The sequence below is a fragment of the Epinephelus moara genome, chromosome 10 (assembly GCF_006386435.1).
Source record: "Epinephelus moara isolate mb chromosome 10, YSFRI_EMoa_1.0, whole genome shotgun sequence".
Classification (NCBI taxonomy): domain Eukaryota; kingdom Metazoa; phylum Chordata; class Actinopteri; order Perciformes; family Serranidae; genus Epinephelus; species Epinephelus moara.
In genome coordinates this window covers 18742573-18770273 of record NC_065515.1, presented here as the reverse complement: position 1 = coordinate 18770273, position 27701 = coordinate 18742573, and the positions used below count along the sequence as shown (strand labels likewise).

The 27701-nt window shown below is 40.1% G+C and overlaps 1 long non-coding RNA gene across 1 annotated transcript; it reads left to right on the top strand.

Moving 5' to 3' along the window:
- The first annotated feature begins 832 nt into the window (after positions 1–832).
- On the top strand, positions 833–5583 carry LOC126396907 (uncharacterized). Its single transcript, XR_007570605.1, has 8 exons — positions 833–932; positions 1307–1504; positions 2205–2291; positions 2619–2868; positions 3719–3844; positions 4026–4166; positions 4350–4473; positions 4764–5583. It is a non-coding gene; the product is annotated as an uncharacterized LOC126396907 (long non-coding RNA).
- The last annotated feature ends 22118 nt before the right edge of the window (positions 5584–27701 follow it).

Here is a 27701-nt window from a genome sequence, read left to right as displayed (position 1 = left end):
ATCTGATTATACGAGGTGCAAGCAACAAGATGCAGGACTGATCCTGTTGTGAACGAATGGCGCACAACACAGTTATTGCCATTTTGCTGGTTCCACCCATAACCCTCGTGAGTAAGTGTGCAGTCTCGTTGATGTATCATCAACAGCGTGTGTGTACTACACCGGTTTGTTTGACCACTGGTCAGTGCACCACAGTGCAGTGCCGGCTGTCATGATAAATAACGATTACAATGCACAACGGCGGATGACAAATTAGCGATTCAAAAAAAAGCTTCAGTGAACCTGGTTGCATTATATATAGCAACACAAGATGGAATATGACAAAAATGTGACTGTCATAATGTAATTAATTAGAATAATTACGAATATATATACATCTATAGCCCGCTTTGGCTGCTTTTTCTCTACCCCTTGGTTTCAAGTGAGGTCCGAGTTTGTCTTCGTTTCAAGGACTGTCTTCCCCTCCCCTTGCTGTTTTGGTGATGTAGCAGTATTGATCCAGCACACATCACAGATGGTGCTTGAAATGCACAAAGGCAAAGGCATGTGTAATGTAAGTGCTGATGGTGACAGAGCAAGGAAACTTTGCACACCTACTCAAAAGGGTTATGGCTCGAACCTGCTAAAAGTCCATTATTGTGCGGTGTGTCAGTCATTCACAACAGGAGCAACCCTGCCTCTTTTTGCCCACACCTCATACATGACTTAGTATAAATACTATATGCAGGAAGATATTTATGTAATAAATAGATAACCACAACTCGTGGTTTTTCTGTTTCCCATTCACATGTTCTTCTTGTAACCTGTTTTTTTCTTGTTTTTGGTTGTCCTAAGAATGGACATAGCTCACTCCAGTGAAGCAGCCAGTCCAACAAGGGAAGAGGATTTGCCAGGACCCTCTGTTCCACGATCACCAATGCCAGTTTCAGCAGGTAATTTATCCATAACAACTGCTGCCATGGTGTAGTTTGGAACTGGAAGAAAAAAACAGTCACACACACTCTGGCTCCATATGCAGTTTTCTTTTATTAAGATACTGTAGTTTAGATGGTAGTTTGAAACTGGACCATTTTTGAGGCTGTAAATGCATTAAAGTGATCACTCACAAATACAAAACAATGATCAAAAAAGTAATATTAATACCAAGTACCTACCACAGCATATTGCTTTACAATACTGGGCTTCCAAAAGGTTACTGTCGAGACAACAAATTTAGTTTGACTCTGGAATAGAAGCTGAAATGAGTATCCAATTTGGAAGTTCCTTTGCACCAACAACTTTTATTTTTTTTAAATTAAATTTTCAGCATGGCTGAATGAGGAAGATCCCCAAACAGCATGTCGGTTGTTCCGAGAAGAACTACTGGACCGGAACTCAGAATGTCCACGCCTCTTTCTGTCAGTCAACATGTTTCACACAGTGGAAGAACAGGACAGTTCACTGATATCCTTCTATAAGAAGGATAATGTTAACTGGGCCGCTCCTTTCAAGTGCAAGCTGACAGGTATTACTGAAAACAGTGTAACTTGTTTTTTTGTTTTGTTTCTTTTATAGATGGAATGAATTTTGACTGTTGTTTGTTGACTGTTTGTTTACTTGCATAAAAGATGTATATTTCATAAAGGAATAGTTTCAAAGAAAATTCAGTCATTATATTTTGAATCCATAAAATCCTCCTTGAGATTCACAGGAAAACAGCTTGCAGCTTTGTCACATAAAGGTCACTATGGAACTACTGAAAAAACATTAAACAACCAAAACAAAACAAAAATCTACAAATGCCTCCAAATTGCTAATGTGCCTTGATCCAAGTCTACGAAAGCCACTCTATGAATAGCTGAGAAAAAAGTAATTTGTTTTTTTGCCTACCGTAAATCTTCACTGTTGCAGCACAGCTCAGAGCTGCACTTGCACATGCGTTCACCATGCTCACACACCATTTCATCCAGTGTGCATGTGCTTGTTAGTGGCTGTAAGCTAGAATGTACCTTTCATCAACATAAGTGCGAGTTGATAATGATTGAATTTTCATCAAAATTGAACTATTCCATTTAAAACATTTAAGACCGAAGTTGTTGCATATGTTGGTGTAGTAGAAAAGCCAATACATGCTAGATCAATAGCCATGCTGTGTCTTAGTAACTGTATATTGGATATCATTTATTTTTTTGTGGTTTTAATCTGAACTTATCTTTATTTTCAAGGAGATGCAGCAGTCGGCGAAGGTGTCAACCGACATGTTGTTTCAATGACCATGGAGAAACTGAAGACTGGCTTCACTATAAATTTAGGTGTTTGGACTGCAGTACATCCTCTATAACCTCTGCTTACAGCATTTTACGCTAATCCTTAAAATTCCAACAGATACAGGCACAAAGGAGTTCTAATAACAATTTCATTTTATACCTCTCAGCTCTGTATCNGCTTACAGCATTTTACGCTAATCCTTAAAATTCCAACAGATACAGGCACAAAGGAGTTCTAATAACAATTTCATTTTATACCTCTCAGCTCTGTATCGTGTGAATATCAGTTCATATTCAAAGTACAGAATGTGGGATGGACCTACTTAAATATGCACTGGTATATAAATACATTTTTTCTCCTTTTCTTTTTAGGCAGTGCTCCTCTTACAACCCTTTTTGAAGGTGAAAAAGAACATCGCGTTCCATCTGCAGCTGCTGTACTTCAACAGAGCAACCTTTTTCAGATGGCAGGTCGGATGATAGGCCATTCTTTCCTGCATTCTGGTTGTGGTTTCTCTGGCCTCAGTCTGCCTGTGGTCACTCTATTGACTAGTGGGAGCACCGACACTGCTACATCAGCTCTGACTGCCCTGATCTTGATCATCGAGAAACAATTGTTTTTGTGAGTAACTTGGTTAAATGTTGGCATGTCCTACACCAATATTCTTTCTTTCTTTCTTCCCTCCCTCCTTCCTTCCCACCATCCATCCTTCCTCCCTCCCTACCTCTTTCTTTCTGTCTTTCTTCCTTTCTTTCCCTCCCTCCTTCTGTGCTTCAGCTACTTCATCTTAACTTAAATTTAGCACTTCAGTTTAGCTTCAGCTATCCAAATTTGGCTCCAGCTTTTCAGCAGACAACATTCACACTGCAGTTTCTTCAGAAATGGCATTTTCTAGTTACTACATGTGTGTTTACCCCCCAAAGGGATCACCACCTTAACGTGGTGGGCCGGTTTGTGCGTCTCCATGACCCCTAGAGCTATGTCAGCAGGAGTCTTTTAGTCCTGGTAGGGTTACCCACGCTGAACAGGTCGAAGGGTAGAGACCAGTCGAAGTGTGATCCCCTGGTCCTCCAGGTTGGGGGTTGGGCTGAGGGCTGATAACCCACTCCCATAAAACAACTACTATTACAGAAACCACAAGCAGAGCAATTTCACAAAATGTATGGGATGCTGTAGCCGCTCCTCACAACATGAGAGACATCATGACGCACAATCATCGATCAAGCCACTGATGCACCCGAAGAGCACCATGATATGTGTGTTTATGTCACACTTCATCAAATAGATGGAATACATGAGACAGTGCTTAGATGTCTGGCAAGATGTGATTTCCATAGATTTTTGTATACCTGTGATTTACTCATGATGTTGGCTTGACTATATTTCTTTGCCTTTTTTTGATTGCGATAACTTTTGATGTACGGTAATTCAGAAATTCTTGCACTTTTTTGTGAATTTGTACCTGTTTTAGCTCAAGAATGCAGAACTTACTGCCGAAGAAAACTCCCGCTTGACTGATCTGTGCCTGTCATGGGATCTTCCTGTTCCCACCGCCAACAATCGTGACTGGCTGTTCCAGGAACTGCTTTCACATGCTGTTAGTAATCATTTTTAACTATTACCTTAGTCAAACAATATTATGGTAACATGACGGTCTAACCAGTTAAGATGGGTATTGGAGATGTGCCGTGTTTCATGTCATATAATCTACTATATCTTTACACCCACGCAGTGCCTTAGAGTAATTGTTGCCTTCTGTCTGTCAATTGTTTTTGCAGGTACTTAAACGTGTTAAGCAGCCTATCAAACAAATCCGCAAAGGGCTGAAAGAAACAGGCATCTGGCCACTTCTTTCAGCTAGACCAGATGTTCACCACATCATTTTCCCGAGGGAGTCTACTGAGGAACTCAGTCCACAGGTATGCTGCCTTGTGTCTTTATTGTATGTATTATTGTTGTGATTTGTTTGCAAATACTGTGTAATTTCATTTATGAAATGTGTTGGTGTGTACATCTAAAATCAATGCTGTACGATTTAAGATCATTCAGCAGCATCTAACCAGTTTCAATCTAACATGAACCATGTATTTGATCCCCTGTAGCTTGTGATGCAGCACATTCAATGGCCACAACCTAACTATGACAGTGATGATGAAGACGACGATCGCATTCCACTGGAAAAAGTCAGTCTTGTCACTGGATTTTTGCGCAAATTCATCCAGGAAGGTACCGTTTTCTATTGCAGCTGTTATCTCATTTTGTAGAGGAATAAAGTTGTGGGAAAAAAACCCAGCATACAGCACAGTACACATCTCTAAATTGTACATACTGTAAGTACAGTTTATTATTAAATAGTTGCATTACATATACCTCAACTGTTAGTCAACATGCAAGGTTAATACCATGGTGTATCCTCCCCCTTGTGGTGTATTTGATATTTTGTACATTTTATGTGCTCAAATTTCATGTTCTGATGAATACTTTTGAGGTGTCAAATAAATGTTTTTCTTCCATAGCGTCACAGGAGGACCTGCGCAACCTCGTGAGGTTCTGGGTTGGGTGGGAGCTGCCATCATCAAATCTCAAAGTTGAGGTTGTAACCTCAACTTACCCAGTGGCTCTCACCTGTTTCCACAAGTTGAGGCTCCCTGACCACTACCAAAATTACCAGAAGTTTCACCAGGACTTGGTCATGGCCCTCAAATCAAGTGTTTCTGGATTTGGGCTTGTGTAGGTGTGATGGCATTGCTTTGTGGACTCTGGCTTTTAGGCCAATAGTTTGGGGATATGAAAAGCGCCATGTTCAAAATGTGCGCACAGAAGTTACCTGTTGGACATGAGGGAGGAGCAGAGAAGGATCGAGTTGAATCGTCAGAAAGAGGGAAGGAGGGAAGAAAGAGAGGAAAGAAGGAAGGATGGAGGAGGAAGGAAAGAGGGAAGGAGAGGAAGAGGGAGGAAAAAAATAAAGACAGAGGGAGGAAGGAAGGAAAGGAGGGATGGAGGAAGGAGGGAGGAAAGAAAGGATGGAGGAAAGAGGGACAGAGGGGAAAAAGGAAAAGAGGATGGAAACAAGGGAGGAAGGAGGCAAGGAAGGAAAGGAGGAAGGAAGAGAGAGAAAAGAAGGAAGGCGGAGGAAGGAAAGAGAGGGAAGGAGGGGAAGAGCTACAACAAAATTGAGGAAGTAAGTTTTAAAAGTTTACTGAAAAAGTTTACTGAGGTTATAAAATGAGAAGTACGGTGAATTCTCCATGTTTCTGCAACAAAATTGTCAACCTCTGGTAACCTTCAGATACAATGTAGTTTTGAAGTTACTCCATGTTGGCCTCATGTCAGAGGGCTGTTACATGTACTCCCCACCTGGTTATACAGAGATGTATTTGTTTGTTCATAATAAAAGAAAAAAACTGTGTGATGGAATATGGTGTGGTTATTTTAAGCCATTTCTTAATAGAATTTACAGATCTATTAATGTATTGTGATATAAAGGTGCATCTCAAATACTTTTAATATCATGAAAACTGAATTTTTGGTTAGATATTTCAGAAATTGAAAACTGGATATATATTTGATTTCTTACATCTTAAACATTAACTAAAATCTAACCCTAAAAAAAACTAACCCTAATCTTTATTTTTGTTCCCTTTTTGCTCCCTTCTTCTTCTTCTGCTCTTCTAGTGCTGCTGCTTTTTGTCTCTCTTTTTGCTCTCTTTTTGCCATTGGCTTTGTCTTTAATCACAGAAGCATGTGTGTGTATCACATTACTGCTCCTCTATCAGCTCAAAACAGACCTAATTACGCTGCTATATGCCCACAGCCCAGACAAGAGTTATTGTAGCGTGTGTGTAAGCATGGATTGTGAATCTGTCTCTCTCTCAATTTCAATTTCAATTTAATAAGCTTTATTGGCATGACTAACAATATTGCCAAAGCCATTACAAATTCACAAATAATTCAATAATACAAGTACAATAATAACCCCTAACCCCTTCAATATCCAGGGGTTCTCTCTCCAAGATGTGTACTAATCGGTCGTGCAGTCTCTGAAGTATGTCCCACTTCAATGATTCCTAGGGGATAAATAAAGAAAACATGACAAATGTGGATAGGTCAATGATGACAGTTAGCTCACGCAACAGCACAAAATGACAACTTCAATTTATCAACAACCAATTCTATTCACTATAATGTTAAAGTAATGTTGGAGCTTAAGTCTTAAAATCTCCTCTCTCTGCTCTCCTCTCTTCTCTCCTCTCTCTACTCTCTTCTCTCTCCTCTCCTCTCTTCTCTCTCCCCTCCTCTCCCTCGTAGCGCATTGCCATTTCCAACTCTCTTTCCTGGGTTCAGTGTTGCTCTGTCGCTAGCTAAATTTACTATATTCTACATTCCTGTGGATTATTACCTACTGTCCATTAAACCTAAACTAGTTCCACTAAAGCACTCAACACTTTATTTTCCCTTTTAGCGACGTTAACATTAATCACACAGTTCTTTGCTATCCGGTAGCCACTTAGCTTAGCAGACGACAGTGAGGGGTTCACCAGCACTTGACCGAAATGTAAACAGACTGGTATCAGATACAGCCCCGTGATGACAACCTTAACCGTTGTCTTCACAGCCACTGAATAAAAGCCAGAATTAAGAAAAGCCATGAGACATGAGACCATACAAACCTTAGCTATTTAATACTTTTTAAATACAATATATAAATAAATAAAATATATAAAAATACATATATTTGTGGATTTTTATTGCATATATTTAAAACAATAAATATTTGTGTGTGCATCAGAAATACATTTGTGAAACTTTTTTGGTTATTTGTGGATTTTTTTTACATTTATATAAAATGCCAAATATATGTGTGTGCATTGAAAATATTTGTGTGGAGAGAGTCATTTATATATAAATCTTAACATGTATTTGTGAATCCTTCTGTGTGCATTTATTAATATTGAGACTGATGTAACTCCATACATTCAGGACGCCCTACTTAAACTGCTCTAGCCTGTCTACTGATGCTGCTTCCTCTGCAAGCCGCTTTGCAACCCGCCTCCACCCCAGCTCCTCCTTTTCATGCTGTGTCTGACTCATCAATGTAATTTCTGTTTGTCATTGATGCTGGCTCTGTTCTGTTGCTGGGGGGTCTTTACTGCTGCTCTCCCTGCCTCAGGCTTTCCTTGTTTGTACGTGGAAGGGCAGAGAGGTGTGCTCTCTCTCTACCTTAAGGCTTTCCATGTAGGTGCGTGGAAGAGGTTTTCTGGGTAGGCCCGAGGAAAGGCAGAGAGGCCCCAGAACAGAGCTATATTGCCACATATAATACTGCAAATGAAAAAAGTTTTCTTTGACTAAAGTGTTCCTGGCTGAAATGCATTTGCCCATGGTGGTCTGGTAGGAGGAGCCTAAGATAGAAAGGGGAGAGTTACAGGAGGAGGTTGTTTTTCACCTTTTCCAGATTTCTGCCTACCCCAGCTTTGACGGGAAATGTGTCAATATACTGAAGCGCTGTCCCTTTCAAAATGCGGTTAGATCCTGCATTCTCAACTGGAGACTAAATACCTGTCCTAAAAGGTAACCTTCGATAGACCCATGAAAACCCCACACACTTGCCCTAGCAAGTTGGTGGAATAGAAAAATTAAAACCAAAATGCAACTAAATGATAGTAAAAGTAGATCAATGGTGTCAAGAAAATGCCCAATTGAGACCCAGCAACTTGTTTTCAGAGGGTTTAAATTTTACCTCAATTTAGCCTGTATTACACCCTTAGGAACAGGTTGTTGCCCGGCTCACACTGGACAGTATTTGTGAATCACACTGCTAAACAGAGATATACCTCAGCTGCACAGGCAGGTTAAGCCAACTGTGTATTGATGCCACTTCTAAATATGCTGAAGGGACACACACATTAAAAGCAAACCCTCCTCTCTGTGAGTCACACATTGTGACAGAGCACAGGGCGCACAGAGGACAGGATGTATCATTCCAGACTGGAAAATACACCATTTGAAAACAAGGTAAAGATAAACATGTCGTTTCTACGAATGGCTGTTAAGTAAAAGTTTGGTCAAGACCAGTGATGTCACATTCATCACCTGACATGGGTGAGCAGTTGAAGATGACCATGCCACATGTCTTATAAATAAAGAAAACTTTTTCAGGATTTATATGATTTGTGTTTTGTTGGTGGTTTTGGTCCATTTGAGGAAAATATGGTATCGCTTTTTGAAACACAGACCATAGTAATTCCTGAGAAATAGCAGTGTGATCTAGTAGTTCACTTTACGAGTCATGGGAGGCCCATTTTTCTTCCCAATGGAGTAAACAATGAGTTTTATCTTTATCTCCTTTTTTTGGAGTAAGTATTATGGCATGTTGACAGTATAGTATCAATAATAGAGTAGGTAATTTACAACGTAATAACAGACTGGATTGAGGTGCTGCCACCAAGCAGTGGTGGTCTGGTTTTAAATTTTAATAACACAGTAAACTCTTGTAGTAGAAAGTTGAAAATATCAAAGTCAACTTTTTTTACATTATGAAAATACCTTCAGGATATTATCATTTACACTACGTTTACCAGATCCAGGATTTTAGTCAAAAACTAGGTATTAAAGGTATTTTGATGAAATCTGAATTATCGATGAATCCCAATTAAAAAATGGTCAAAACAGCACCTGCCCATTAGCCATCACTTTAAATTAAAACACTTCCAGATGAAATATGTTTTTATTGAATTAGATGAAGAACATCTGGGCAGGGAAAATTAATTCAAAAGTTTCCCACTACTCACAAAAATCGAGCTGTTTACTGACCTGCATCCAAAAGAGTGATGACAGAGTAGTTTACAGTTGTGAATGGGCAGGGTTCGTAGGGGTGTAACAGTACATAGAAGTCACAGTTTGGTTTAGTTTGGGAGTCACGATGTGGCACGAGTTCATTATAGCTGGGGAAAAAAACCTAAATGCACAAGAATACCTTTCTTTTAGTGTATTTTGAACAGATAGTAGAGTAAGTGTCAAAGACAGACAAACACCTTCTTGCTGGTAACAGTTTGCCCACTGGCAACTTTAATAAACTATTTTCATTACAAGAATAAGGCAATAAGTAACAACTAAGCAGCAATCTCTCTGAAAAATGAAGCCAATGCCTTAGTGCCAAAAACTGCAGTTCGTCAAATGGCCACTTGAGGGTGGCTCAAAAAGCGAGTCAATCCCCATAGACCCTTATGTTAAAATGCTCAATTTTACAGCAGAAATAAATAGGGCTGTAGTCTCCTGGTCGACTAGTTGATTATTTGGTCACTATGCTCTCGTCCGACCAAATTCTCATTGGTCGAATAATCGCCACCGTGTTACTTTCATAAGGAGATAAGTGCTACATCAACAGCTTTCCAGGATTAATCCATTATTTCCTGCAGCGGGGGGACAGGCTAAGTTACCTGTGCAAATGGGGGTGTTTTCAAAACACCCACGTTGTTGACAGAAAGTTGAACTCGCCAACCCTCACGCTCAGTGTCGCGGTGACGCAGACCTCCTGTCTGTTTCTGTATACTGACACCATTTCCCTCAGTGGAAACAAAGCTTGTATTTACTTGTATTTCACAGATAAGAAACAATAGATAATGAAGACAGATGTTTTTTATTCAAATGGTGCCAAGGTTACTGCTGCTCTCTAGTGATTGCATTTCACAAAAGGACATCATTCACATGTTCTCTGTTCATCATGTCATGTGGCAGGACAGCATTCACTACAGTATCTATATATACTTCAGCCAATAGGCGAGTATACAATACATGTTCTGTGTTGTTGGTACATATAAGGAGGTCCTGCTGCAGCCGCTATCATCCGCCATACTGGTGGGCACAAAACATGCTATTTGATCCAATCTGATCAGCTCTGATCAGATCGACCAATCAATTATCCACTCAGTGACTCAAAGCTTCACAAACTGCTGCTGAAAGAAAAAAGAATTCTGCCTGTGCTGCATTCAGGGACCCACAAAAACCTCAGAATTTGGAGAGGGGACATGGACTGATACATAAGGACACACGGGCAAGGAAAAAAAGAAAAGGCATACCATAAAATTAATATGCAGGGTTTTGTGTTGTATCCAATGGGGTCAAGACATATTAATGATATTAATATTTTATAACAAATAATTCAAAATGAAATGTAAAAGACAAGGTTAAGTGCAACACACACCGCCGCCGGCGCGGCGCTGTGGCCGTCAAGTGCCGCCCCCCAACACACACTGGCAGCAGCGCGCAGCGGCACCGTCAACATGTATTTCCCACCCCAGCCCTCTAGGTGGCTGTACCTACACTAGTTGCCAACGGTTGCCAACTGCTAGTAACAGAAGAAGAAGAAGAGGAAAAACTTTGAGGTAACAACAACTTGAATTTCACGGGTGAGTTTCTTATCAAAGTCGTCTTATTAAAAATTTGAAACAACCAGAGTTGATCCTACGAGACGAGACGTACATAAAAGGCTTTTCTCGCAGCGCCGCCATGAGCGCCGGCCGCGCTGGAAATAGAGCAGTGGGCTGAAGCAGAGCGGCGCGGCGCGTCGGCCGGCGCCAGTGTGGGTTGGTTCATAGAATATAATGGAGGCAGGCATTTTGACGCGCGGCATACGGCGGCGGTGTGTGTTGCACTTTATGGGCTTACAAAATTCCATTGACTCTTATATGATTTGACAGTGTCTATCCTTGACTTTTAATCATTTAAATTTTGATTTGAACGTGTGTACCTAATTGTATACATGACAGTATACATTTGTGTAAGTGTGTTTTGTCTCACAGGGATGAGGTGTGAATGAAATGAGGAAAACAAACACGGTGAGACTGTCAAAGCCTCCCTGCAGGGTTTACCAATGAGCTTCAGCTGCTGACAGCTATGTTATCACTGCACTGAAACAAGAAAACACTGGTGCACATGTAGTCAAACGTACTGTGTGTCACATGCGCGCACACACACACACACACACAAACCCATCATAATGTCCTCTTGTTAATGCCTAGGACATCTAACTCAACCTTAGTGCAGTTTAAGGTAACTTATAGACATTTACGGCCACAGTGTTGTTGTGCTGTTGCACCACTGTGGTGCTCCTGACTGAGGAAGTGTGTAGGTAGGTGTGTGGTCATATTACCCTCTCGCCTGCTTTAGAAAATGAAAGTACAAGGTGTGCAGCTAAATTTAGCTCCTATACTCAAAAATAAACCCACTCACACGAAACAAATAAGAAAAACAAACCGGAGAGAATCAAGTGGGAGTGACAGGAAGGGGAATCTGAGGGCAATTAGACAAAGCATTTCTACTGATGTGGTGCTGAAAAGTGGTGACCTGTGCTCATTTCCTGAAGTGCTATAACACGTTTATGAAAAACTGTACCGGAGCACTGGTTTCAAGGCCAGGAGCACAGCTAAGATGAGATAAAGAAAGATACAGAAAAGGATATAACTTGTGTCGACATTAAAGATGGACTTGCAATATTACATTATTGCTTTTAGTGTGAAGCAGAAACACATTATTTGTGCATGCCAAGGTGTGTGTGTATGTGCCTGAGGGATAAAGAGGAGTGTTTTTACAGCATTCCTGAGTGAAAGACACAAAAAAATAAGAATGTCTTTAAAGCTACATTTTTTGTGAAGCATTTTTTTTCTTTTTACCTAAATTTAAAAAAAGCTTTCTTGTGAAGACAGACAGAACAAGGACACACACACATACAGACAAAGCAATACAAAGACAGCAACAAGTGTTGACAGGTGTCGAACCTGGTTTTGCCGTCCTCTAACAGAAGCTCTAAAGGAAAGCTGCCTTCTGAATGTGAAATGAAGTGAAATACAGACAGCGGAGGACTGGCTGTCATTTTCACAAACCTAGCTTTACAAGATATATTTTGTACTTGACACAATATCAACCATAGACAGAGATGAATATTTGATAGCAGCTAGTCACTGTCACTCAGCATTCAGCTCCTTGCTCAGTTGCAAGGTGTGAGCGGTCTTTTGTCTCAACAGCACGAGCTGACCGTGAAAGATGATACGCCGCATTGTGTCGTGCTACCTGCTGACAGAAACATTATCACCTCGATGTCATGCAGTCAAATAGATGCTCGTCAGCTTAACAGTCAATTCACACTCAGAATCAACTGCATACGGGAGAGAAATAGGTGTAAAAGGTGAACATAATTTGAATCATGTTCATATGTTGGTGAAGATTTTAAGTCATCCAAGTCATGGTAATCTTAAGCGCTATTATCGTAGGCAACTGGACTTGTTTGAGCTTATTGAAGAGGCTTCTTAAGTTCTGACCTGAGAGGTTGAAACATCATCAAGAAACTCAAGCAAGTCCAGTTGCCCATGATATAGCACTATTCATGTTTATACTATACAACTAGAGTTAACCATTTTCACAGTTTAACAGAAGGCAGCTGTACTGTCAGGTTATATGCTCATAGTCATCATGTTTTATGTCTTTGTAGGAGGAAAGAAAGAACTCTTAATTCCTTCCTGGCTGTGAAAATGTGAAATGTGAACTTTAGCAGGCCTTCTTTTGAACCTCCAGGGTAGGAAGAGTTCTCAAACTCATAATTCAATAAACTGAGATGCTTTGATAGCAGACAAGTGGGATGAGAAAGTTATGTAACACAAGAGACAACAAAAGTGAGAGATTAATAGGTGAATGATGAGGCAGTGTGGTGGGATTTAAAAAGAGAAAGCAGCAAGTGAGGCACTACTATAACTGGTGGTAAAATACAAGTATCACTGGAATTCCTAGGAGACAGAGATTTCAGAATATGCTGCAGAATTAGCTGCTTATATTGTATTATACAACGGTTAGTTCCGACCAAGCAGTTTGATTGGAGGCATTCCACTAATGCCGATATAGCGTACAAAAGCTAATTAGCCTACATTAAGGGTCGTTGTAACAAACGTAGGGCAATAGGGCTGCCCCCGACCAAGAATCTTCCTAGTCGACCAATAGTCGTCATTTAGGGCCATTAGTCAACTAGTCTCCCACGTTTACGAAATTAGGTTAATTCTTAAACTATATATTTTGGGTGGGGCAACACAATGGTTTGAGTTCAAGGTCTGAGAAACAATATTATCAGTAACATTGTTAACACTGCTACATTACAGAGAAACACAAAACGGTACTAATGAACCTTCATTAATATAGGCCTATATTTGATCTACAAGTGCACGTCACACACTGAGCGAGCCGCCTGTTAATGACGCTGTCGGCAAAGCAGTAATGATTGTGCTAAGTGGCTAATGGGCATGTAGCTACTTACACGTTTCAGATGATACGTCATGTTTGTAATTGATGAATGAGTTTACGTTACCTTGGGTTCGTCCTTCACCTTCTCAAAATGATCCAACACTTTGGATTTCCTGACATGTCATTAACTAGCCTGTGGAATAACCGCAGGTACCAGCCCTGTAATTAACTTGACTGTCTGACTGTTAAGCATGGCCACTTCCTGTGTCTGTCCTTTCAAATTAAATTCCCACACAGTCCAGTCATATAGGTTTTGATATACTTTGACAAGAAGCAGCTCCTAATTGAGTTTAACGTTTGTTTGTTGTTGTTGTTGTTGTTGTTGTTGTTGTTGTTTTTCTGCTACTAAGCAACCAATGAAATCTTGCTAATGACCTTTCTAGTCAACCAATGTTTGTTCAACTATTAGGGGGCAGCCCTACATGGCAAAGAGGAACATATTTCAGTAAATACCATTTGAGTTAAATGACAAATGGTCATCAGAAAAAGAAAGAAGGGAAGCAAAGATGTCTGGATACTTCACAGCAAATCTCCAGGTGTGCTCATATGACGTCAGAAGATGTCGCAACGTACTGTCTGATCAAACTGTTAACTCATCGTCTTCACACGTATGCCGCCAAAGCGACTGTCAGCAGACTCTTGGTAGTTGCACAATAAATGGAGACATACGGATAAATGTTCATGATACAAAGAAGCTGGCCTGTGGCAACATGTAGACCGAGCTTCCACAAAGTAGCAAGCTAGTGTGCAGGAATGTTGGTGTGTTGATTGGCAACAGTCCAGTCCCAGTCCAGTTGAAGAACTATTTGTGTTGGCGGAGCCACATAAAGCATTAAATAAATCTCAATCTGTCGTCGCTTCTTATTGTTAACTTATAAATGGTGCTTGTAGAACTGTTGTATAAAAGTGATATCACACTCATGGTCGTGCTGTGGCACTGAATATCAGGCTGTGATTTAGTTGTAGGCACGAGGCATGACACGGTTCATCATTGATGCCATTGCTCCTGTTAAGGTGACATTGATCAGTAATAAGCAAAAGACACCATGAGGAAACACTCATTCTGTAAGGGTCCGGAAAAGGGAGTGCCACAGTGCAGAAAGAAAATGGCATAAATCAAAGTTCCACATTCACTCTGAAATCTATAAAGAAAAATTACGCATTTACAATCTGACCTTTAGAAGTTCAAGGCAATCATTTTGCTATGAGATCATCAACAAAAACAGTAACAACAGATGTACCATTAACTCCTCAATGCTGAAGAATAAAGTACCATCACTGCAGTCTTCCCAAAGTACTTGTTAGGCATGACAGAATTTAAGTCTGTCAATGACAAATCACTGGAAGAAATTGTCTCCAGTCGCAGTTCTTCCACTTGCTGCCTTGATGTTTTACCCACTGGGTGGCAGCTACGACAGGTATTTTTTCCAACAAAGCCACAGGACACAGTAGGTTCCCTGGCTGCTCAAATATAAATTCCTGTTGACTCTCTTTGTTTTGTTGCCAGCATCTTTGTGGTTTTTGTGCATTCATTTAAATACTTCCAACGGTTTTTTGTCTTTGTGAATGATAAATGATCCTGGCTTCAGTTGGTGGTTGCTGTCTTTAATTGTGTGTTTCATATGACAGTAGGTGACTAATTGGCACTGTAGTACTGAAACTGTACTGCAGACACAGCTCAGGCAATCATAATCAAGGACCGTAACTGTCTGTTTTTTAAACTGTATACTATTACTGTTATATTTATACGTTTATCAGTAAGTGTGTGTTTTGACCATTGGGAGGTGATAGCGGTTGTTGTTGTTAGATTTGTATTCTGGCTAATCCAGGTCACCAGACATGATTCCTCTGGCTACAAACAGTATGTGCATTTGTTGCAGTTATTTTGGAGACTGAGAAGACCTTGCTGGACCTACATTCAAGCAATGTGACACCTGATGCAAATTATTTTGGAGAGGCTGGCACCTCCTGTTGTTGGGGTCACCCACCTTGCTATTTACTGGAGGAGGAAACTTGGCTTCAACACACAGACTAACAGCAGGGTAAGATCCTGATAACCAGGACAAAGTGTGTGTTTCTCCCTTTCTCTGTTTCTCTGCAAGTGTGAAAAAGTAGCTTCTGTGCATGTACAAAAAAATGAAATGTGTGAATAATGAGTATTGAACTTAAACAATGAATAAAACTAAAGCGTGGTTGTTTGGTAATTGGTTGACTGTATTTCTATCATTCTGTTTAAAAGTAACATTTTTGAAAACATTTTAGGTTTTCAATGAGATTTATCCTTCTTCTTCTAAAATTATCGTGACACCTCTCTAACAGTCACTATTTCCGACTGCTATTAAAAATCAATATAGCATAGTATCGCAATATCTTTGTGTGGCAATATCATATTGATGCACAGACGCCAAGTATCGATTTTTTTATTACATAAATCATCAATATTACAAGTACAAATTAAAACATTTGGTGGCCTACTAGAATGTTAAAATCGATTACTTTTTCAGTTCACTAGATACATTTTGCTGAAATAAAAAAACATCAAAGTTAGTCGGACAGACTGAAAACTTTTTATCTTATTAGATAAAACAGATGTTGATAAAGTTTTCCTTTTGGGATACAATTTACAGTTGAAAAAAGGTAATCAATGTCAATATATCCCAAAATATTTTACTGTAATACTCAGCATATCACAACATTTTTTATAAATCTATTAATATTGTATTGTGATAATATCGTATCATGGGGCCTCTGACAATTCCCACCCCTAACTGCTATGAATCTGAAACCTCCGTGATGCAGAGCAAGTTGTGCTATGACAACTGGCACACATGAGCTGTTGTCATAAATCTTAGCCACAACATAACAGCACATTGACCAAGGTTTTTAATACGTTGATTTTGATGTTTATTGCTTAATTATTTTGCAACCCACGCAAAGAAAGAAAAGATGTTGGCATTATATGTTTGTGCAAACCACAGATACCTTACATTTGTACACGCATACATCGAAACTTCATGTTTAAATTTTACATTTCAACAATGCTGTGGTTAACATATGGTTAGGTTTAGGCAATAAAAAAACCCAGTTAGTTAGGGTTTGGAAAATTTCATATTTTGGCTGAAAATACCAGGTTTTGGGGGCACAATCCCAGCAGGAAATACAGTGATGTCTCCATAAAAAACAATCGCTTTTTGTGGCACTATCCCAGCTAGAAACACAGACATGACTCACTAAAACACAACCAGTTTTGTTGTTTGTTGGGCTAGAACAGTGATCAGCAGTGTCTGCACATCTCGCCTTGGTGTCACACCATCCCCTCCATCTACCAATAACAAAGTCAGCTCATCTCGTTGATATGATACGTATGAAACGTGCAAATATATCACATCCATGGTTTGCAGAAACGTACAATGACAACATTTTCTTCTGGCAGCTGGGCTGTAATTTTGCACTGATATATTGAATGCATATTATGAAAATGCAAATGCTGATTTAACTGGTCTTTAAGCCAATCCATTGGAGCTACTCTCCCTGTGTCTAATTTTAGCCTTGGGTCCTGACTATAATCTAACCTCACCCTTTACTCTTATCCTAATATAACCTGTGATTCCAATAAATGCATGTTCTGAATTGTAAACTAGGAGCCAAGTGGACTAGAGCCAAATGAGCTCTCTAAAATGTCCCCACCCCAGACGTCTAAACCTCCAGCTGGTTTCACAAGGACAGCAAAGCAAGCACACAGACACACACGATACAACAGCCATTCAGCAAACAGCGTGGTATAAGCCCCATTCCTAATAGGGTCATTCATAATGAAAGGGGCATTAGAATTGCCAGGCTTTTACTCAGCAGATAAGGTGGGCATTTATCGACAACAACAGCCGGCTAAATTCAATTGGGATTATGTAACTCCCAAAATCAACAGGGGTAGTGCCCCCAAGATGTTTTGTTTTTTGGGTTGTGATGTAACAAGCGTGTGGCCAAAATTGCAAACAGACACTTTTTCTGGTGGACTTTTGTGAGCGCTTCTTCATCCCAGCTGCTCTTGTCTGGTAACTCTATCGGAGTTAATACAAAGCAGGCCTCATCTCAGAAGGCCCCAGGTTCGGAGCAGCCGTAATCCTCTGACAGCTCATATCACATAGGAACAGATGCAGCAGGTCCAGGGTCAGCGCTCGGCCCCAGCACCCTCGTCTCATTCATCCTCACTGTCAACTCTTAGAGCCAAAAATATAAAGTGTCTCTTCTACCAGGAGGAAACAGCCTTCTTCAGAGGCTTGCCCTCAATCCTGTATAATACTACAAGAAGAAGAAGAAGAAGAAGAAGAAAAAGAAGAAAAAGAAGAAGATGAACTGTGATGTTATAGAGCCACAAAGTTCTCAGAGGGAGCAGCTCTGGGTGAATGGTTCAATGAAATGCAGACAAAACATCTGACAGTAGACAGTTTGTTTCACAAAACCATGATGATGAAGATCCACTAACCTTCACCATGTAAATCCAAACCATCTTTCCCTGATCAAGTTGTTTTTGTGCCTAAACCTCACCAAACCACAACTATAACCGTGTCGGATCAGAAAACACTATGTGTCTATATGAAGGGCATGGACCAACAACATATTTTGTTGATTAATTTGGAGAACTGGTTATTAAATTCACTTTTTTTTCTTGGCTTTTTCTCTTTTTTCACTTGATTTGTTTAAACTGTGTGGGCACAACACAGTATGTATGCACAATTAGGGAAACTGAACTAATAAAAAGATAAAAATGTGTGTATTAAAGGTCCAGTGTGCATGATTTAGGGGGATATATTGGCCACTGTAAGTCTCTGAGATAACGTTATCATGTCTCTTCTGCCTGGAAGTAGTGACTTTACAGCTCAAAGATATTTAATACAACAAATTCACAAGATTTTGTTTACTATCTTGTGTTGGCAAAAAATGCTGTTGCAAATTTTCCGATCCATCGTTAGCACCGTTAGCTTGTTTACTATCTTATATGAATGCCGCTGTCACACTGAACATCCTGCTGAGACCCATTTACGCTTTAGAACTTTATGTAAAAAAAAAAATAAAATTGAATATTTGTATTAAACGGCCGATTCTGATTCGACTGACATAATCCTAAGTCAGGTACAGCCCTGAAACAAACACTGGCTCTACACCAAACCTTTATATAGCGTCTTTTATACAATCATGCTGCCCAAAGTGCTTCAAAGAGAAGGATTAAAACAGTACAAAAAAGTAAACAGCTAAAAATTACATCAATAAACAATGAAATGTTTAAAATGAATAAAAAGCCAAAAGAACAAATAAGATGCTCAGGCAGACTGATCCACAGACTTAGGCCTCAGTAGCTAAACACTGATTCCCCCTTGGGAAGACCAGGAGGCCAACAGTAGAGGATCTGAGGGACCTGCTAGCTGCATATCTAAGGTGAATGTCCAAGAGATAAACTGGTGCCAGGCCACTCAGTGTTTTCAAAACTCATATGAGAATCTTAAAATCAATTCTGGACTGACAGGCAGCCAGTGCAGTGGCTTTAAAATAGGAGTTATATGTGCTCGCTGTCTCATCTTTCTCCCTTGCTGCTGCATTGTGAACATATTGTAGGCGGCCAACAGCTTGGGAGACCAAACAAAAGAGCATTACAATAGTCAAGCCTTGAGGTTATAAAGGCATGCATTTGTTTTTCTGTGTCAGCCTGAGAGATCTAACCATAGCAATGTTTCTAGGATAATAAAATCACAGTTTGGTGATATTTCTACTGTGTGATTCAAAATTGAGGTCAGAATCCAAGATAAACCTGAGGTTTGTGACCTCTGTCTTGTCTTTATTCAGTTGTAGGAAGCCGTGTGATAGGCCCATTTGCATTTTCATGTCGGCCACCATTGTTGCCCCTAAATGCTTGGCACATTCAGTTGGTGCCATTAGGGGTGTGCCATATCATATTGTTCACGATAATACCGGTATAGTTTTTTACATGATAAGAAAAATTCATGTTGTGATATTGGCAGTATTTCGACATATTGTTACACAAGGCAACAACAAGCATAGCTGAAAGCAAAATTATTACCGGCTCCAAGGCAGGTTCCATAAAGGGGGACAACTTCAGTATTGTGGAGTCAGTGGTGTTGTTAGGCCTGTGTGTGGTGAATGTAAACCTATGTGATGCTCACAGCTCACACTGTTCCTTTAAGTGATCAAAATGAGGAAATATAAAAAGAGATATACATATGCAAAATGAAATATGGGGTTGAACTTTTTCCCTCAATATATTTTACTCTCCACGGTGAGCTCTAGGCTATGTAAGAAAGTGATTAGTGACTTTAATATAGTTTAAAAATAAAGTTTACATTTACTGTCTTACTGTCATCAAAGATGGTGAATGGCCGCATGTTTGTGTCACTTAGGGACATTATCATATTTCTCTTTTTACTTCAGTAGTAATTACAGAGCACAGACTGCCATAATGAATTAAAACCCAGACAGAATAATAAACGCTTCTTGCATTAGCTGGAGTTTGAGAGTTGGCTCACTTCACTGGTATATCGTCTTCCTTGTCTCATCCTTCCTTTGTCCAGCTCTCCTTCATCTGCTAATAATGTTGCAGCTTGTTAATCTAGGTGTTATGATGTACGCATAACTCTTCTCACTGCAGCAATAACAGGTGTATCAGTAGGCAAAAGCTCGTGACTGATCTTGTGGATGTGTTGGGAGATGATAATGTGTACATCTCTTGTGTGTATTTGAGGGTGTGCGACTATGTATCCATCTGTGTGTCTGTGTGAAAATTACTTGTGAGTTCCTTTTGTGTGACAGTGGTGTGTGCATCTGTGTTTGAGAGTGGACTGGAACAGTTATTGCCATCCTCAAATATTTATGAGAGGTTGTTCTCTCATATTTATAGTCTAGAGGCTGAAAGCACAGCAGCCATTTCTCATCAACCCAGTTAACCCTGCCAAGGTGAGATGGGGAGTTACGGAGAAAGACAGAAAGAAGGAGAAAAGACAAAACTTAACAGGTTAAGAGAATCAACACAGACAGGCATGAGGGCAGGCAGACAGATATTTTACATTTTCACTGCCAAAACATCTAACATATATGAATAAATAGTGTTTGTAAAACAGAGAAGCTTTTGGAGGATTAATCATTCCTGATCATACTGATCATTCATCATTTTGCTGTACTGGTCTGGTGTCAGAACTAACCAACAATAAATCTATGAGCCTGGATACTCCCTTTACGCAACCTTACATTCCTCAGTTTGAACACGTTTAAACACACTCTCAAGAACCACACAGCCTGTTTAACACAGTAATGTTTGCAGAAATATCACGCCATTATGCCGCTTTGACATTCTGTATAAAAGTCACGATCATGTAATGGGGGGCAGGGTTGTCTTGCCTTTCATCCTGCAGCAGAGGTAGTGACAGCCCCAAAAATGCATCTTGTCCTTGGCAGGACAGGACCACAGGTGGGACGAGTGTGATGTTTTGATAACGTGTTATGGGTGCGTCCCACAACTGTCGTCCTTTTGTTGCTTCTGTGATACCAGCATGCTGTCTAAAATCACACACTTGAGCAGCATGATGCTGAGGTTGTTTGGTTTTCTGTAAAAATGCAAAGGCAAGGTAAAAAAGGGACCTCGTTGTGGCCCAAAAGCATGATCTCTGTGTGAAAAGGGCTTAAAGCAAACTAATAAATATAGTTTGTCTTGTTTATTTTCTCCAAAGAAAAAGAAAACTATAAAAGCAAATTGGGATTTTACAGCAGGTTATGTCAGATTATTTCTTGTCCAGAACCAATTTTTGGTTTTGCCTGTAAATATGGTTAAATAGACATATCAGAAGAATATATACACACAAGGTAGACCTGCACATATTTGCAACATTTAAATCAGCTACTTTTTGTTTGGAGAAAAAAAAGAGGCACTGTGCCCGGGACTACAATCTGCGTTTGGCATTCGGCAGTGTGATTCTTAGGAATGCTTGGCTGTGGTGTGAGTTACATCACAAAACAAGGAACCCAGTGTGGAGGATTTAACACTCTGATGGCCCAGTGCTCGCCCTGAGCAATATGTAGCAAGAGGTACAGATGAATCAATCAACACAACATCTGCACGCTAATCTGCCAAGGCCCCCTGCACTGGGAAAAGCCCCCATTAGCACACTTCCCACTGGACATTAAGATACATACACACACATGCTAATGCACACACATAGGCTGCATTCACATGCACTTAAGTAACGTGATCATTCGCTGCTTTGGCAGTAACCTAAATCTCTGAAACACCATCTCACCGATGGACTCAGGTCACTTCATCAGGTTGAGGGATTAAGGAAACCCAGATAAGTAGATTTCTGATGGAGAAACCTGATTATTCAGAAATGTCTAAGCTTTTCCTAGAGTACCTTCTTGTACTGGAGCCAAAATAATTCAGCCCAGACTCTGATAGTTTGGTGAGCAAAACTGCATTGATGGTACTGAAGCTTTAAAGTATTCAATAAGTTGATTTCAATGGCTAAAAAATAGACAAAAAACTACTTCATAATAAAAACATGCAATGAATGACACTTAAATACGCCATTACTGGTTCAAAACTGGTCATAGGAGGGAAAAGTACAGTACTGCTGACCAAGTGTGTGCAAACTGTAATTTTAGAGTAATCTATAAAACATATTATCCAACGTTTTGGCTTAGCCTGATTTTCACAGTAATCTAGTTCTTTACATTTACATCAGCACCCTAACTGGCACTCTCTTGCCTTGGATGCAAATTTATTTGATAATGTGGCTGAATTGCAACACCTTTTTATAATTTTTTGAAATTGTTTTTATATTGTAGCTGCACAGGTCTGATAAAATAACTGCAAACCAGTAATTACCCATTTAAATTAAGAGTCAGTGATCTCCTTTAAGTTCCTTCTTTAAAAATACATTTATCAGAGAGCCTTTCCTGGTTTTACGTGAGTTTTAAGATCATTTAAATTGTCTTTTATTTCCCCTGTTTTTATACACTAGTGTTTTTATCAGTTCTTTTAAGAGTTGTTGTTTTCGTGTCTTGCCCATTTTAATTATTGACATGTAAAGCACTCTGTAACTGTTTTGAAAATCACTTCATAATCAAGATTATTATTATTATTATTACTACATAATTTAAACGACAACAAAATCAGCTGGACCAAATTCTAACTTTTCCCCTCTGACTGCATGTTGGCTCAAACAGATTTTAAACCTCAGTGAATACACAGGATATCAGTCCACTGAAAAGACAACTGACAAGATCTTTTTTGTGTATTGTGTTAGAGCTCATTGAGTGTAAAGGTCACTCTTCATGCCCAAGTGCTCCTGTAAAGGCATGAGAGCCCCGTGATATTGTGTCTCCCTCCAGATTTCCAGGCATAACTTAGGAACCTTCCAAAAATGGCCAACCTGCTGAAACCACTCAGGCAATCAGGGCTTCATTTCTGGAAACAAATACTGCCTGATACTTCTTTTAGAGCCAGCACTCTGTGCCTTGTGATTATGTAACCGATTCAGGATGCTGCCCCATATCAGCTTAACACTGCAGCTATTGTGGGTGCATCAGGGCTGTTTTTCCATTACTGATTATTGCATTGTCCGGGGAACAGAAACAAGCACAAACTAAGGTGGGACTGAGGTGGGACTACATCCATCTTCACTAGCGTTTGCTGAGAACAGAGGGAGGTAGTGCTGAACCTCTCTGTGATGAACCATGAAGACAAATGAAGGGATGGGCCGGGGGCCTACAAAGGCTCCAGACAGCCCCTCTGGATATTGTTTATATGGGTCAGAAAAATATCTGTGCAGCCATACACCAGATTTAGCAGATTCCTCCTATTGTTTGCATCAATACAGAGGATGAGAAGCCATCAAATGAGGGTTGTTAGAAAGCGAGGCCCTCTGTGAGGCTTCAGCAAAGTCCTTTGAAAGTCAGAGAGGAGCCTCTCTGTAGGAGGAAATGTTGTTACACTCTATTGTTGAAGGACATGGGGGGTTTACTGCTCCACAGTAATTGGTTGGACATATTTCTGTAAGCTTTCTGCGGGGACCACATTAACACAGGATGACGACCATGTCTAATTATTGTCTCAGCAGCTCATTGTTGGCAAGCTAATGAGTCTGTATGAACACAAAGCTCAATTATACAGTACACACAATAATATATGGGGGGAGTTTGGGACAGGGTAACAGTTGGCAAGGAAAGACAACCTCCAGCTTGTCATAACGAGTTTGCTCAAATCAGTAACAATAACATTTCAGTAGAAATGAGGCCATAAATTATCAATAGAAATGGGGCCCTAAAAGCAGCACTTTCTCACAGATAATTTAGGAAGGTCACATCAACCAGCCTGGAAGAACATTACCGAGAATCTGCTTAACTTTTTATGCAGTAATGAGGCACTTGTGGATCAACACACAATGCTTAAAAGGCACACACAAACCAGTGCAAAATTCAGCTCTGGCAGTGACCTTGCCTTTAGTGTTGTCTCTGACTCAGAGCAATATTTGTGTGATTAGAAAAAAATAAAGGAAATTTGGTACACGTTCAAAAACAACAGTGGCAACAAGAATAGCACAGCCTGTCTTCATTCCTTCCTGCCATATGTAACAAACTATCTTCAGAAGGAAAGTCATAACATCATCAGGATTTTTGGCTGCAGTCATCCCAAGAAAGCACAAAATTTCAGAAGACTTTGATAATGTATCCCCACGTGAAAATGCTGCATGGATTACTCACAAATATGTTTTAAGAGAATGATACATTTCCCAACCTGTTGCATCATATTAAAAAACTCCATTATTATGGCATTTAAAGCTGTTCTATTTTATCTTTCTCTAAATATGACAGCGTTGTCACCACTCCCTTGTCTTTCAATAAAAAATGACTCCCAGTGGAGACATTTCAAGGATTTTCCCTCCTTGGCAGTCCAGTCCACCATTGTCCGCCAACTCAAAATATCTGCACTGCAAAAATACTCTTTTTATATCAAGGTATTCTTGTTTGGACTACAGGTTCTATTCAAGCATGATTATTTGGAGTCACAGCCAAAGCCAACTCACCACTGATACTGTTTAGCTAAACGTAAGATTTGCCAGGAATTGAACAATGTATTTTTGTTCCCCCTGTGATCTCTGCAGTTCCAGCTAATGATAATTCTGGTTTTATAGGAATTTTAGAAAATGTCAATGTCTGACATCATGTAATTACTCGTTTCCTGTCTTTGTGCTAAGCTAAGTTAGCTGGCTGTTGCTGATATTTACCAAGAAAAGATTTCAAGGAAGCAAATAAGTGTAATTCCAAATAGGGCTGCAACTAACGATTATTTTCATTGTCGACTTATCTGTCGATTATTTCTTCGATTATTATTTTATCGAAAAATGTGTTTAAATCAGGGTTGGGTCGGTATGAGAAAAAAAAACGCCACTTGGGGGCGCAATTGACTAATTTAAAATAAAAAACAACCATAGGACAACAGAGTGACAGTAACACGTTGTTTCTTTTATTTCTTACAAATAAATTTGCAGGTTTAGCTTACTCAATCAGTGCAAACAAGGGTTGCCTCCTTCATCTGGCTCAAAGCGAAAGTGTTGCCATATTGGCGTATTCTTTGATTTCTTCGAGACTAAATTGTCCGCCATTATTGACTCCCCGTCACTGTTAAACAAACTCCAGGCTACAGTAGAGGCCTCGGCGCAAGTGCACTCGCACCCCCTAGCTCAGTCCCCGCCCCACCCCAACCCCCCTCTCTCTCCTGCTCGCTGTGCGCTCGGCGAAGAGGCAGACACAGGCTGTAAAATGACGTATGTGGTCCGGTCGGTCTCAAAAAAAAAAAAAAAAAAAAAAAAAAAACCCGGTCCAAGACGGAGTACCGAACCAAATTGGTATTACTGAGAACCTACCCAACCCTAGTTTAAATGTTGAAAAGTGTCTGTCTGTCTCTCCCAAACCCCAAAATTATGTCATCTAATGTCTTGTTTCATACTCACGCCAAAGGGTTTTAGTTCACCGTCATGTGTAAAGCTGCCAATATTTGAACATAAGAAGCTGCAATGAGAGTATTTTGGGGTACTTTTCTATGAAAAAAGTACTCAAACCGATTAGTCAACTACTAAAATAGTCCCCGATTATTTTAATAGTCGATTAGTCATCGAATAGTCGCAAGATGCCTGCCAGCTGCTGCCCACTTGATGTTGGAACAGCCCATCTGATTAGGGTTTACTCAGTCCCAGAATTATCAATAGCCTACCTATACTATAAGGCTGGTGCAGTGGTTCTGGTGTCGTCACCTGAATATGTTACAGGCCAAGGAGAGGAGGTTGCTGCACGCTGCTAAGGACAACCAATATGACAGCTTCTCAGCAAGTGATACCACCAGTGCTAGCCTAGCTTATGTAGTGACGGTTGACGGAGTTAGCTAGATAGCAGCACTACTGCCTCTGTCAATGCTGTACCACCCAGGTGGCTTCAGCTTATTTCTTATTAGGCTTTAACTGAGTATCTGTGCTGTTTTTAATCCATTCCACGACCTGTTCTTTCTGACTAGCAGAAGACTAATAGACGTAGCAGGTAGCCATGGGGCCAGTCCAGAGGAAAACTGAATTTTGTTTCCAGTCCGAACCCGACTATCATTGTAGTTGCCCATTCATTTTCTGCACTATTTAATCAACTAAATGTTTCAACTCTTATGAACAAATATTGCTCACATTTTTGTTCAATCATATCAGACCACTGCTTCTGGGTTTGCAACTACAGTTCTGCTTTTTGCATTACAGCTAACCTAAGGATTATACCAGAAGTTATATAAATGTATATGGTGAATAGGATTAGCAACAGAAAAGGATCTCTTTCAAGTACATTGTCTAGGTTCTTTAACATAAGATCATAAAGGCCCGAGGTCGGTGGTCCAGCCGCTTTGTTGAGGGAACAAACACAGCAAGAATGATGAGCACCATGACCTGTAATTCCTGAATCCATCTCACCCTGACACTTTGTTCTGTATCAAACATGCAATATGTGTTTTTATCCAGGCATTTGCTAGGTCAAATCAATATTAGTACTGCGGCATCTTTCAGGTGGCATCAAATGGATAATGTTGTTTTGTTTATTCCTCAGCCAGTGACCACTAGCTGTCTTGCTCCCTGGATGACTAGTCCTAGAAAACAAGCTTAGTGTCCAACAGGAGGTGGAGGTGAGCTAACTATGTCACAAGGCACAGGGCTAAATTTAAATGCATCTGACTTTACTGGAGGGGTGCTGCTTCCTGGCTGCATAGCGCACGCAATGTCCCTGTGACTCAGATCTCATATATACTGCATGATGTGGCAATGAAAGAAAAACCCATTAACTCCTCAAGCAGGCACCATTGCCAAAACAAAGCAGTAAAGCTGACATAAGTCATGTGGGAGCACTGCATTGTGTTCAAAGAAAATACCGTGTGTTACCAATGTATGCCTTTGATCAGATGATCTTTGCATCTCAAAATGTGTTATTGTCAGAGGTCAGTGAGAGTCAACCAAATCAATCATTGCAGAGCATGGTCAGTCAATAAGGTCACCTGAGGTCATCGAGAAATTTCCTTTGCGAAAGGCAGAAACACTTTAAATGTCCTTTCCTCTTATAATGTAGATAGACCTTGAGGCCAACATTAAAAGCCAAGATCCTTGTGATATAGTGGCCTAGGAGGAAAGGGCTCAAATACAAGTATATAGCAAGAAGCATTTGCAGGTAGCTTAACTGCCCAAAATCAAAGCTACTAGCAACAGCAAGCGGGTTGTAAGCTTCCCAAAGCTGAGCAAAGTCACTTCAGCTGGTTTCATTTTGTCTAGGAGTGAAACCAATCACACACTTGTATCATCATTACAATGTATGTGCCATTGCACACTCAAAGTCCTGCCTTCTCAGACGTGAACACAACTTGTTGGGTACATTCGGGCCTTAACGCAAGACGTCGCCACTGAGTTTAATCTAGATTGCTTCAAGACAACTTGAGTTATTCCCAATATACTGCTGAGCTCTGCCCTTTGTAATGGTTTTGATTGACGGAGGCCATGCTTTGTGACCAATCTTGCTCATGTATTGTGGAAATGTGTGTCTCAATTCCACAAGGCCATATTCCAAATTTGGTGTTGACTGAGTCAAAATAAAAA